Source organism: Salvelinus fontinalis, chromosome 2 (assembly GCF_029448725.1).
Source record: "Salvelinus fontinalis isolate EN_2023a chromosome 2, ASM2944872v1, whole genome shotgun sequence".
Taxonomy (NCBI): domain Eukaryota; kingdom Metazoa; phylum Chordata; class Actinopteri; order Salmoniformes; family Salmonidae; genus Salvelinus; species Salvelinus fontinalis.
Genome location: NC_074666.1, coordinates 78,461,318 through 78,474,070, shown reverse-complemented (window position 1 = coordinate 78,474,070; position 12,753 = coordinate 78,461,318). Strand labels below are relative to the sequence as shown.

The 12,753-nt window shown below is 45.3% G+C and overlaps 1 protein-coding gene across 4 annotated transcripts in view; it reads left to right on the top strand.

Annotated features, from left to right (window-relative positions):
- The first annotated feature begins 4,698 nt into the window (after positions 1 to 4,698).
- Positions 4,699 to 12,753, top strand: part of LOC129827577 (protein TANC2-like) — a 143,147-nt gene continuing 135,092 nt past the window's right edge. For 2 of the 4 annotated variants that reach the window (XM_055888565.1, XM_055888548.1), the window contains exon 1: positions 4,699 to 5,103. The gene's annotated coding sequence lies outside the window, so the exon portion shown is untranslated. The remainder of the gene's footprint in view (positions 5,104 to 12,753) is intronic. The other 2 variants (XM_055888574.1, XM_055888556.1) reach the window with 1 other exon arrangement.

Here is a 12,753-nt window from a genome sequence, read left to right as displayed (position 1 = left end):
GCTGACCACTGCAAACGCACCGGTCCTCCCTTCAGCAGTGAGGTAATGGGAGCCGCTACCTCACCAAAGCCCCGGATAAACCTCCGGTAGTAGTTGGCAATCCCTAGAAACCGCTGCACTTCCTTTACCGTGGTGGGAGTTGGCCAATTACTGTCACGATGTTTGTAATAATGAAGGTCGGACCCAGGCGCAGCGTACGTTGAGTTCCACATAATTTTAATGAAAGTGAAACTTAAGCAAATACAAAAACAAAATAAAGAATAAACAAACCATGACGACAATGCAGTGCTAAACAGGCAACTACACATAAACCTAAATAATATCCATAACCCACAGGTGGAAAAAATGCTACTTAAGTATGATCCCCAATTAGAGACAACGATAACCAGCTGCCTCTAATTGGGAATCATACAAATCACCAACATAGAAAATCAAACATAGAACCCTGCATAGAAATTATAAACTCGAACAACCCCACCAGTCACGCCCTGACCTACTCTACCATAGAAAATAAAAGCTTACTATGGTCAGGACGTCACAATTACGCATGGCTGTAATGCGGTCACTCTCCATCTCCACCCCTGAAGTGGAAATGCGGTACCCTAGGAAGGAGATGGACTGTTGGGAAAACAGGCATTTCTCAGCCTTGACGTACAGGTCATGCTCCAACAGTCGACCAAGGACCCTGCGCACCAGGGTCACATGCTCGGGGCGTGTAGCGGAGTATATCAGAATGTCGTCGATATACACCACTACACCCTGCCCGTGCAGGTCCCGGAAAATCTTGTCTACAAAGGCCTGGAAGACTGATGGAGCATTCATCAACCCGTACGGCATGATGAGGTACTCATAGTGCCCTGAGGTGGTACTAAATGCCGTCTTCCACTCGTCTCCCTCCCGGATACGCACCAGGTTGTAAGCGCTCCTGAGATTAAATTTTGTAAAGAAGTGCGCCCCGTGCATTGACTCAATCGCACTGGCTATGAGAGGTAGGGAGTAACTGTACCTCACCGTGATCTGGTTGATGCCTCGATAGTCAATACACGGGCGCAGACCTCCATCCTTCTTCTTCACAAAAAAGAAACTCGAGGAGGCAGGTGAAGTGGAGGGCCGAATGTACCCCTGCTCCAGGGATTCGGAGACATATATTTCCATAGCCGCCATCTCCTCTTCTGACAGGGGGTACACTTGACTCCTGGGAAGTGCTGCGTCAACCAGGAGATTTATCGCACAATCCTCCCCGTGGTGGTAATTGAGTCGAGAGCCAAATCAGCATATTCAGAGGGGAAGCGCACGGTGGAGACCTGGTCTGGACTTTCCACCGTAGTCGCACCGACGGAAACCCCTAAACACCTCCCCGAGCACTCTCGTGACCACCCCATGAGGGCACTCTGTTGCCACGAAATAGTGGGGTCATGACATGCCAACCAGGGTATACCCAGCACCACGGGAAACGCGGGAGAATCAATAAGGAAAAGATTTTCTCCTTGTGATCCTCCCGCGTCACCATGCCCAGTGGAGCGGTGGCCTCCCTAAATAGCCCGACCCCAATGGTCGACTATCTAGGACGTGAACTGGGAAGGGCATATCCACTGGAACAATAGGGATCCCTAAAATATGGGCAAATGATCTGTCAGTAAAGTTCCCAGCTGCGCCTGAATGTACGAGCGCCTTATGCTGGGAATGCGGGGAAAACTCCGGAAAATTAATATACACAAACATGTGTTTGAGGGCTCTAGGTGAGCCTGGTGCCGACTCACCTGGGGTGACACAAGAGTGCCCTGCCTGCTGCCTCGACTCCCAGAGGAACCTCTCCAGCACCGACCGGCAGTGTGCCCTCTGCGGCCACAGATGGTGCATGGACCGGCCCCTCCTCCGATCGCCTTACGTGCAGCACCTCCCAGCTCCATGGGCGTAGGAGCTGTGGTGCTGGGGGATGGAATCGACAGACCCCGATCTGGACATCCGCGGGTAGCCAGCAGGTTATCCAACCGGATGGACAGGTCCACCAGCTGGTCAAAGGTGAGAGTGGTGTCCCTGCAGGCCAATTGCCGACGGACGTCCTCGCTCAAACTACAACGGTAGTGATCAATCAGGGTCATTCCATCCCGCGCTGGCGGCCAGGATCCGAAAGTCCAGAGAGAACTCCTGTGCGCTCCTCGTCCCCTGCCTAAGTTGGACGAGCCGTTCACCTGCCGCTCTACTCTCAGGCGGGTGGTCAAAAACTGCCCGGAAGCGATGGGTGAAATCTTCGAATTGGTCCAACACTCTCTCAGCCCGAAGGAGCCGGGTGGACGGTTGCTAGGTAGAGCTCCAGCTGGAGTAGGAACCCCTGACATCCCGCAGCCGTCCCATCATACTCCTTCGGAAGATCGAGCTAAATCCCATTGGGACCGGGTGAGGAGGGGTGAGTAGTGGTGTCCTTGGTGGTGATGGTGGAGGCACTGGAGGAACTCCTCTTCTCTCCCAGTGGTCCAGATTCTGCAGGACGCGATCCATAGCGATGCCGAGATGTTGTAATATGGCCGCATGCTGCTGGACGCGCTCCTCGACCCCTAATCCGGGGTTGTCTGCTCCTGCTGACTCCATATGGTTTGGTGTGTGATTCTGTCAGAAGGTGAGTGTAGCTGGTGCATGAAGTCAGGCGCAGGAGAGCAAAATGAGTGAGCAACGTACTTTACTCAAACAATGAAGGCACAAGGTAAACAAATACACTTGACCAAAAACCAACGGTAAATATTACTCACGGGTGAACACAGCACCCGTCGAAAAACCAACCATAATGAACCGAACTGAACATAGAAATAATCACGCACAACAAACATGGGGGACACAGAGGGTTAAATACATGAACATGTAATTGGATAATGAAAACCAGGTGTGTAGAAAATAAAGACAAAACCAATGGAAAATGAAAGATGGATCAGCGATGGCTAGAAGACCGGTGACGTCGCAAAACCAATGGAAAATGAAAGATGGATCAGCGATGGCTAGAAGACCGGTGATGTCGACCGCCGAACGTCACAAGGAGAGGGACCGACCTCGGCGGAAGTCGTGACACCCTCATTATCTTATCACATTCATTCTGGTAATATACAATAGGTAAGAGGTAGTTAAATCAAAATAAAAAGGAAATAGTTAGGAAATAGTTAGCTTAATGTTCCAACTTGTGACTGGCAAAGTAAGCATTTCACGGTAAGATCTACACCTGTTGTATTCGGCGCATGTGACAAATAAAGTTTGATTTGATGGGTGAGAGGATGTTAATTTGTTAGATTGTACATTGTAGTGTTCCATCTCTATAGTATGTGGGTATTGCGATATGTGAGTATTATAGTATTTCCCACACAAAGATTCACAGAGATTACACACATGTAAAGCAGGAGTAAGCAAGGTATGTGGATCTCAGACAGATATCATCATCTTCGCTACGAGAAAACTTTCCTAGACAAAACAAAACTCTGAGATTGCAGCAGTGTGTGTGTGTCAGACGAAGCCAGCATGACTCATTCCGAGATTGGAGACACTGGCTACGTAACCCACAACACCTCCCTCCACTTGTGTAAATAACCTCAATTGCAATTACATAGCAGGACCTATGTACCTACAATGTTGTTACTACAGAGTTATTCCGTAAATAATGTACATTTGATTGACATGACCTTGCATTTTACAGAATGCGACTTTGACAATGCTGCATTCATAACCAAGTGGGAAGGTGGAAATTACCAGTTATGAAGTTGTAAATAGTAGTTGGATAGCACATGCTTTGAACTAATTGAGATACGCCGATTGACTAACGGCCAACAAGCTACGTCAAGCATAAACTAACATCTATCATGCTTGTAAACAAAGTATAGTGTTCAAAAACCAAATTAATAGATTGCTTTTAATAAATAATATTTTGTTGTTGCATTTAGCTGCCAAAAATGCTGTTATCGAGGTATCCTAATTTTCTTAGTAGGTGACGTGAGAGGTCAGCATGTGGAAAAAGTTGTAGCTCAGGGATGATAGAGTTGGAGGGGCGTTCAAGTGGGATTTTTCCCAGTCAGTATGTGGTAAATACCAATAGTGTGCAACTGCAGCCCGCAATATGGGACGTTCCTGCATGTGGGCTTTCCTGCATCTGCAGGAACAGCATAAGGGAGGCTAGGGCGACACCGTGTGCTAGCTAACAAGCTAACTTCATAGTTAGCGACACCATGTGCTAGCTTGCTAGTTAGCTAGCACATGGTGTTGCCCTCGCCTCCCGCCTGCTGTGTCCCGGAGTCCTCCTTAGGACTAGCTGGCTAAGCTAGCACACAGTGTCCTTCACTCCCGCCTCCCGAACACCTGCCCTCGTTTCGTCAACAGAACTGCGAAGAAAACAGTGCCCGACAGGGGGGGGCGAAGGACGCTGTCTACCACTGGTGTACGGCTAGCTAGCTACCATTGTCGCCCCCGCCCCTTCTTCTGTGGGGTTTATCGGCAGCTGATATCCAAAGTTATTGTGCATTAACGCCACCTACTGCCCTCCACCTGTCCTAACTTAAAAATGGACCAATAAAAGTATAGGGAGGAGTTCCTGCAGATTCAGGAATGCCCACGTGCAGGAACGCCCCCACATTGTGGGCTGCAATTGCACCCTTCTCGAAAATACCACCTTCCCACTTGTTTTTGAACGCAAGATCTGAGCACCCGCCCCCTCATGAATAATTCAGCAGCCCTCGAGCCTCATGCGACATTATGAGAGCGTTTTCAACACACACAAACATCCTCGTAGCAATGTTTGGTCCTTCTAATGCAGTCGCATAATGAATGGTATATCGTTCTTCTTCACTTATTATTGGAGGCAAATTGAGCGCAATTCCTGGATTTTATCCTCCCTCAAAATCTGGAGTAGGAGGTGCCTCAGTGGGAGAAGGACGGAACGATCGAACACGTCGAATCTTTACGCACCCTCGCGAAGGCTGTGTTGTGGTCCAGCTGCTGACTGGAAATCTTGCTGAAACGTTAGCTAGCCATTGCACTGACGTTTATCTACGATATTGACACGGGTTTAATGGTCAGTGGGACGTTCTTGCCTCGGCTTATTTGACAGTGGAGGAGGTGAAAAAAATCAAGGTACGTGACAGCGAATGACAATGCTACATTTGAAACACGAAATTCGAATGAGTTGGCTGAATAACGTTATTCCTAGCCAAATAATGTGATGTTCTTTAGCGTTCGGTGTCTGCTGTGCTGCACTGTCTTAGCTAGCTAGCGCTTGTTATATATCCGCATCGAAGTGTCCCAATCATCTATTGTATTGCAGGTAGCTAGCAAACTAACGTAGTTAGCATTCGCTATTTGACAACCATGTAATTTTCGAACATGTATTTTACTGTAGTTATATATAGCTGTACAACCTAAAGCCACACAGTGAACAATGTGGCCATTCAGTTACACAAAGAAACCCCTTTTGTGTATTTTTTATTGACGAATATCCCTTCGCCATACGCCTCAAACTGGCTTGCTGAACATCTTTGAATTTAGAATGACAGCTACCTCCCTGGCTAACGTTAGTTAAATAGAGAAGCTGTGTATTAAGAGTCACTATACCCTTGGTGAATTATACCATGGCATTTGCTGAATGGCTCTGTAAACCAAATGTATAAATGCTTAATCTTAGTGCATTCAATGTCCTAGCGCCAGTTTACTTTAAAATGCATGGGGGTTGTGAATGCATTACTGCCATTATGGGTTATGTGTTAATTACATTTCCAGTGGTGACAGAACTGGGTCTGGTTTCCCAAAAGCATCTTAAAGAGAAATGTAATCTCTAGCACCACACCAACATCAATATATGTCAAATGGCGTGTTTCTAGGTTTTGTTGATGTTGTGGTGGTGCTGGAGATTATGAAGTTGAACAATTTAGAAATGGCACTTTAAGGCGAAATTCGTCGTTAGAACCTTCGTAGGAGCATAGTTAAATCTCTGAGCTATTTCCCGTTGCACTTGAAAACGATTAATCTAACACACCGCATGTGTGTTTGCGCCATCGCGCGCATGTTGGTTTTGTCCCTCCACACCAGATGCGATCTGGACAAGCAAGTTGAAATATCAAAACAAACTTTGAACCAACTATTAATTTGGGGACAGGACGAAAAGCATTAAACATGTTCGGCAATTTAGCTAGCTTGCTATTGCTAGCTAATTTGACCTGGAATATAAACATTGAGTTTAACCTAATACAAAATAAATAAAAATGTAATAAATATTTTACCTTTATTTAACTAGTCAGTTAAGAAAATATTCTTATTTTCAATGACAGCCTAGGAACACTGGGTTAACTGCCTTGTTCAGGGGCAGAACGACAGATTTGTACCTTGTCAGCTCGGGGGTTCGATCTTGCAACCCTTAAGTTACAAGTCCAACGCTCTAACCACTAGGCTGGTTGGCAACCAACTTTAAGGTGCATTACCACTACCAACTTTGCATTACCAACTGGACTGGAGTGTGGACCTTAGTTCATCTTTCAATCACCCACGTGGGTATATGTTCCTAAAAATATATATACTTAAGATGAAAACCGGGTTGACTGCATTCAAATATAAATACAGGGCCACCCGGGTGGCGCAGTGCTCTAGGGCACTGCATCGCAGCGCTAGCTGCGCCACCAGAGTCTCTGGGTTCGCGCCCTGGCTCTGTCGCAGCTGGCCGCGACCGGGAGGTCCGTGGGGCTACGCACAATTGGCCTAGCGTCGTCCGGGTTAGGGAGGGTTTGGCCGGTAGGGATATCCTTGTCTCATCGCGCTCCAGCGACTCCTGTGGCGGGCCGGGCGCGGTGCGCGCTAACCGAGGGGGCCAGGTGCACGGTGTTTCCTCCGACACATTGGTGCGGCTGGCTTCCGGGTTGGAGGCGCGCTGTGTTAAGAAGCAGTGCGGCTTGAATCTGGTCAGGTTGTGCTTCGGAGGACGCATGGCTTTCGACCTTTGTCTCTCCCGAGCCCGTATGGGAGTTGTAGCGATGAGACAAGATAGTAATTACTAGCGATTGGATACCACGAAAATTGGGGAGAAAAGGGGTTAAAATGTATTTAAAAATAAATAAATAATAATATATATATAAATACATACAGTAAGCTTATTTCAATCATATGTGACCCGTATGTGACCCGTTTCAAGAAGCTAGGCGTTTCCCAAAAGCATCTTAAAGAGGAATGTTTAAAAAAAATCTACTTCATAGTCATCATCTCCAGCACCACTCCAACATCAATATATGTCAAATGGCACGTTTCTATGTTTTGTTGATGTTGGGATTGTGCTGGAGATTATGAAGTCGAACAATTTATAAATGTCCCTTTAAGGCTAAGTTCATCGTTAGAACCTTCGTAGGAGCATAGTTAAATCTCTGAGCTGTTTCCCAAAACCATCATTATTAACGTTGCACTTGAAAATGCGTAATCTAACACGCTGACCAGACCGAACGTGTGTCTGCGCCATCGCACGCATGTTGATTTTGCCCCCCATACCAGACAGGATCAGGACAAGCAAGTTGAAATATCAAAACAAACTCTGAACTAATTATATTAATTTGGGGACAGGTCGAAAAGCATTAAACATTTATGGCAATTTAGAAAGCCTATGTAAATTACGATCGCCAGAGCGGTCTTTTAAAAAAATATATTGGACTGCCGTTTTGGGCTCTAAAATTAGTTTGATCCCCGCAGTGAATTATTTTATATTTCGCTACAAATCGAGATATTCAATGAAATATTGAATTATTCTGACTACTACATTTGTCGTCACACAGGACCACGTGCTGACACAGAACTATTACGGACTGGCAGGCTACGGGGAGGCTCACGCCCCCATGCACGCTCTTTGCATGTGCACCCAGCAGCGTTGGGTTGACTCTCTCAGGCAGGATGAAATCGACTACATCGACCATGATCCTTTGCTAGTTACTGCCACTTTCACCATAATCCTTAGCGTTTTTGTTGTTGTTGCCATTCAGCCCAATTCAGCAGTATGGCGCACTTCAAATACTTCTGGCTTCATGCGTCATCGGGAGTTTTGCATAGCAATACGCTGATGATGTCAGATCTATCACTATCTACTGGTTTTTATGTCTATGCTTGCAGGTGACAGAGTAGTTCAAATGATTGACAGGTGGAATGCACGCTCAACAGTGAATTCACCTGCGCACATGCTTGATGGCTTGACCGTGTGAATAGACCTAGCAGCTGAGAATGCTTCAGTAGGCTACTGTACAATCATTCTTTGACGTTCAGTGATCAATTATTCACTCAAACGACTCTATGCGACCTCCTTTATTCCCAAAACTTTTCCTCAATCACTCGTCACAACTTTTTCTCAATCACTCCTCAATCTTTCTTGAAGTGACCGTTATGGATAGGCTACCTACAGTAGAGTAGTCCATGGACACTGACACAGGGACCCACTATTTGGGTTTGTTTACTTATTCTGCTAATCCAGTTTCCTAACAGCAGTCTCCAACAGCATGCTCAAATTGCCTCATGGTGACGCCATAAAATGAGGTAGCCTAAATTCAATAAGATAAAGTGAGTTTGTTTTGGGTGAACCATCCCTCTAAACAGCTAAAGCCCCCTTTCTCCTACTTATAAACATTGTTGGGCCATGAATCAAATACTGTCAGACAGCCTACTGGCTAGGCTATCTTAACTAAAACACAACCCAGATTAAATAATCACAGTTGGCCAGTGCCTCCAGGGTGAGATTTTTTATGACTGACGCGTAGCAATTTCTTTAACTTTCATTCACGTGCCGGAGGGCGGCTGTGGAAAAGTGATTAGGGAAATGGATGTGCAGTTTGGGGTCTAGGGTTGGGGGCTTTAGCAAGGTACTTCACAGAAATAGGGCCAGCTGTCGCAGCAGACAGCAGCAATGATGAAATTGTCCCAGATTGGGGTGTCTGTTGAGGAAATGTCAAAATCATAATTCAGTTCAGCCAATTGATTTACCAGCTGGAGTGGCTGCTTGGATCTTTGTGATGAATGAGTATGGAAGGGCCTTAGCAAAACAATAGTGAACTGGGACCCCACTAGACCAAGTGAAAGGTTTTATGACATTGACTTACTTTTATTAATTGTACCTTTTTAACATGCAATAAGTGAAAATATTTTGTACAGGCTGCTGAGGGAAGCCAATTAGATCTGATGTACAATAAATAGCAGTCCTGAGCAGTGTAATTTCTCAAAGTTGCTAGTCTTGATGCCATAGGCCTACTTGTGTTCTTTCTTTCTTTCTTCTTATATATTTTATCATGTTTTCTCACCAATTTTGTGGTATCCAATTGGTAGTTACATTCTTGTCTCATCGCTGCAACTCCCATACGGGAGAGGTGAAGGTCGAGAGCCGTGCGTCCTCCGAAACACAACCCAACCCAAGCTTCTTGACACAATACCCACTTAACCCGGAAGCCAGCCGCACCAATGTGTCGAAGGAAACGCCGTGCACCTGGCAACCGTGTCAGCGTGCACTGCGCCCGGCCCGCCACAGGAGTTGCTAGTGCACGATGGGACAAGGACATCCCTGCCGGCCAAACCCTTTCCCTAACCCGGACGATGCTGGGCCAATTGTGCGCTGCCCCATGAGTGTCCAGAGCCTGGACTCGAACCAGGATCTCTAGTGGTACAGCCTTAGACCACTGCACCACTCGGGAGGCCCTCCTACTTGTATACTTACAGGTTTACAAGGTTACCTTAGTTATGTTGAATACACAGATTTTTTTTTCTCCCTAAGCTTATTGCTCTAATAAGCTCTTCTGACTGAGGTTAAATGGGTTTTCCTTAAATGCCTGAAGAGAATGCAGTCTCAGGAAGCACCTCTCCTGTGAAGAGTGCACTACCACTAACACCTGGCTGCTACCAAGATATACCGCTATGATGGGAAAGTAAAGTCAACACATCTAAGACTGTTGTGCCAAGCAATTTAATGCATCCTTTTAAAAATGTCTGAAACCATTTTCCAGTAGAATGTTATGAAACAATGTAAGATTGATTTAGATGTTTTTTTTTATACCTCAGTTGCAGCCCAATCATATAGCCTAGTAGAGTATTTGACTGATAAATGGATTCTTTGCACAACATTATAAAGGGGGGCATTGTTATGGATTTGTCACGGCTGCTATTCTTCGTTTAGGGGAACCTTGATTATTAAACACAGTCACACAGCGTTGCCTGTCTGCAGTCAGATATGTAAATTTAAGTCTGTGCTGCGTGCCTGGTGAGCTACTGTGACTCTCGCATGTAGTAAGTCCCCATAACTGCCACACCTCCAATGCTTAGAGGAAAACTTGAGCTGCTGCCATGCCTTTACTGCAGGGTCATTAAAAGCCATGCCATGAAGTGAAGCTGTATTCACTAACACCATCTCAATTCATCCCTTTGCTCCCAAGCCTCCCACCTCAGGTTTATCTTACTGGCTGCCTGTTTGTTAGACTCACGCACACCTTTCTCCCTTTGCTTTGATTGGGATGAGATTATCAATGGTCACAGCTGTTTCACCTTTTGGTGTTTGCTATAGCGATAAGATGGTTGAGAATCTGACATGCAAGTAGATTTTCCTCTTGAGTCAAATTTGGAGATGGCATATTGCTGTGATCAGCGCAGTATGACGGACTGTATGTTCGAGCAGCAGGTTTGGCTTGTCCTACTCTTCCGAAAAGGGCTTTCAATATATTTGGCTGAATATTGTGAAAGGACAGTCTTTCTCAGAAGTTTTCCCATTTATGTCATTTATTACATAATGTTATTACGGAATTGGGTGCCTATGCATCCAAACTATGGAAAGACAATTGACATCTCTCCTTAAAAATGTTTGTGTGGAATCACAATAAAATGATTGTAACCGACTGTAACCATCAACATAACCTAAAGAGGTCCTTCATGTTCAAAAAGCAGGAAGTTGTTGTAAGTGACCGTTTTTTGTAGTTGAATCCAGGCCAACTTGTGAGAGCCTGACCCCCTGACTCTCAATTACCCACAACCTCCTACAGGTGGGCTCTCTGCTGTCGCCTGGCTCTTATCTCCATGCCCAATTTGACCTCCTACAGGACACAATTCAGCTGGCCCCATAGACAGAGTGGGAGGAGGGAGGTTTTTGGCGTCAGGCCCTTTTTTCTCTCTCGTCTAGGGCTATGCAGCATGCAATCCTGTGGGCTAGATTTAATTGTCAGTGCCACTCAACTAGCGCTAATAATATCGAGGAGGCTAAAAGTTCCTGTTGAGACCACACATCAGGGTCAGTATTGCTTTGTTTGCTTTGGCTCTGTGGTTTTGTGTGTGTGTGTGTGTGTGTGTGTGTGCGTGTGCGCGCGCACATGTCTTCCGTTTGTTGTTTCTTTGATGTGGGCCAATGTCAATCTGGTTCCAAGATACCAGCAGACAAGACTTTTGGTTACAATGCTGTATTATTTCCTGATATCGAATCCTGAGTCACCATCCTGAGTGAAAGAGAGAGAATGTTTTGATTATTTGGGGTTACTAAAGCACAGACAAATACCCCTCCCTTATAATAATATGATAAGAACTGGCCCTAGTCAACCAAACTCGGTTTCTTGTTTCAATTGCCAAAGATTTTTGTGTTGCCACACAGTTAAGGTGGCATTTCACAGTAGTAGAGATGACGAGGGACGTTCTATTTATAAGTGTCCTGCTAAGCATTCAAAATGTAAAGAATACTTTTGGGTGTCAGGGAAAATGTATGGAGTAAAAAGTACATTATTTTCTTTAGGAATGTGGTTAAGTAAAAGTTGTCAAAATTATAAATAGTAATGTACAGGTACCCCCAAAAACTACTTAATTTCACTAGGGTAGGGGGCAGCATTCGGAATTTTGGATGAAAAGCGTGCCCAAATTAAACTGCCTGCTACTCAGGCCCAGAAGATAGGATATGCATATAATTAGTAGATTTGGATAGAAAACACTCTAAAGTTTCCAAAACTGGTAAAATAATGTCTGTGAGTATAACAGAACTGATATGGCAGGCAAAAACCAGAGAAATTCAACCAGGAAGTACTATTATTTTGAAAGGCTGTTTTTCCATTGAAAGCCTATCCACCATACAAAGACTTAGGACCCAGTTCACGGTCTCTATGGCTTCCTCTACACGCGGCCAGTCTTTAGGCATTGTTTCAGGCTTCTACTCTGAAAAATGAGGGAGATACAGCACTTTCAATCAGTGGCCAGTGGAAATTTCCATACATCAGCCATGTGCCTGTTCGGGAATGCGCCTTTCTTGCTTGTCCTTTCCTATTGACAAAGCTTTTGTCCGGTTGAAATATTATTGATTTATTTATGACAAAAACAACCGGAGGATTGATTTTAAACATCGTTTGGCATGTTTCTACTAACCTTTATTGTACTTAAAAAAAGTTTTCGTCTGGACTTATTAGTGCCTTAAGCATTCGGATTACTGGACAAAACGCCTGAACAAAACGGAGGTATTTGGTCATAAAGAGGGACATTATCGAACAAAACAAACATTTATTGTCTAACATGGAGACCTGGGAGTGCCACCAGATGAAGATCATCAAAGGTAAGTGATTAATTTTAATGCTATTTCTGACTTTTGACACTCTCATTGGCTGGAAAATGGCTGTATGGGTTTCTGTGGTTAGGTGCAGACCTAACATAATCGCAAAGTGTGCTTTCGTCGTTAAGCCTTTTTGAAATCTGACACAGCGGTTGCATTAACCTGTCTAGGATCAGCGTGGCGCTAGCGGCACACCCCCCCCCCCCCCCCCC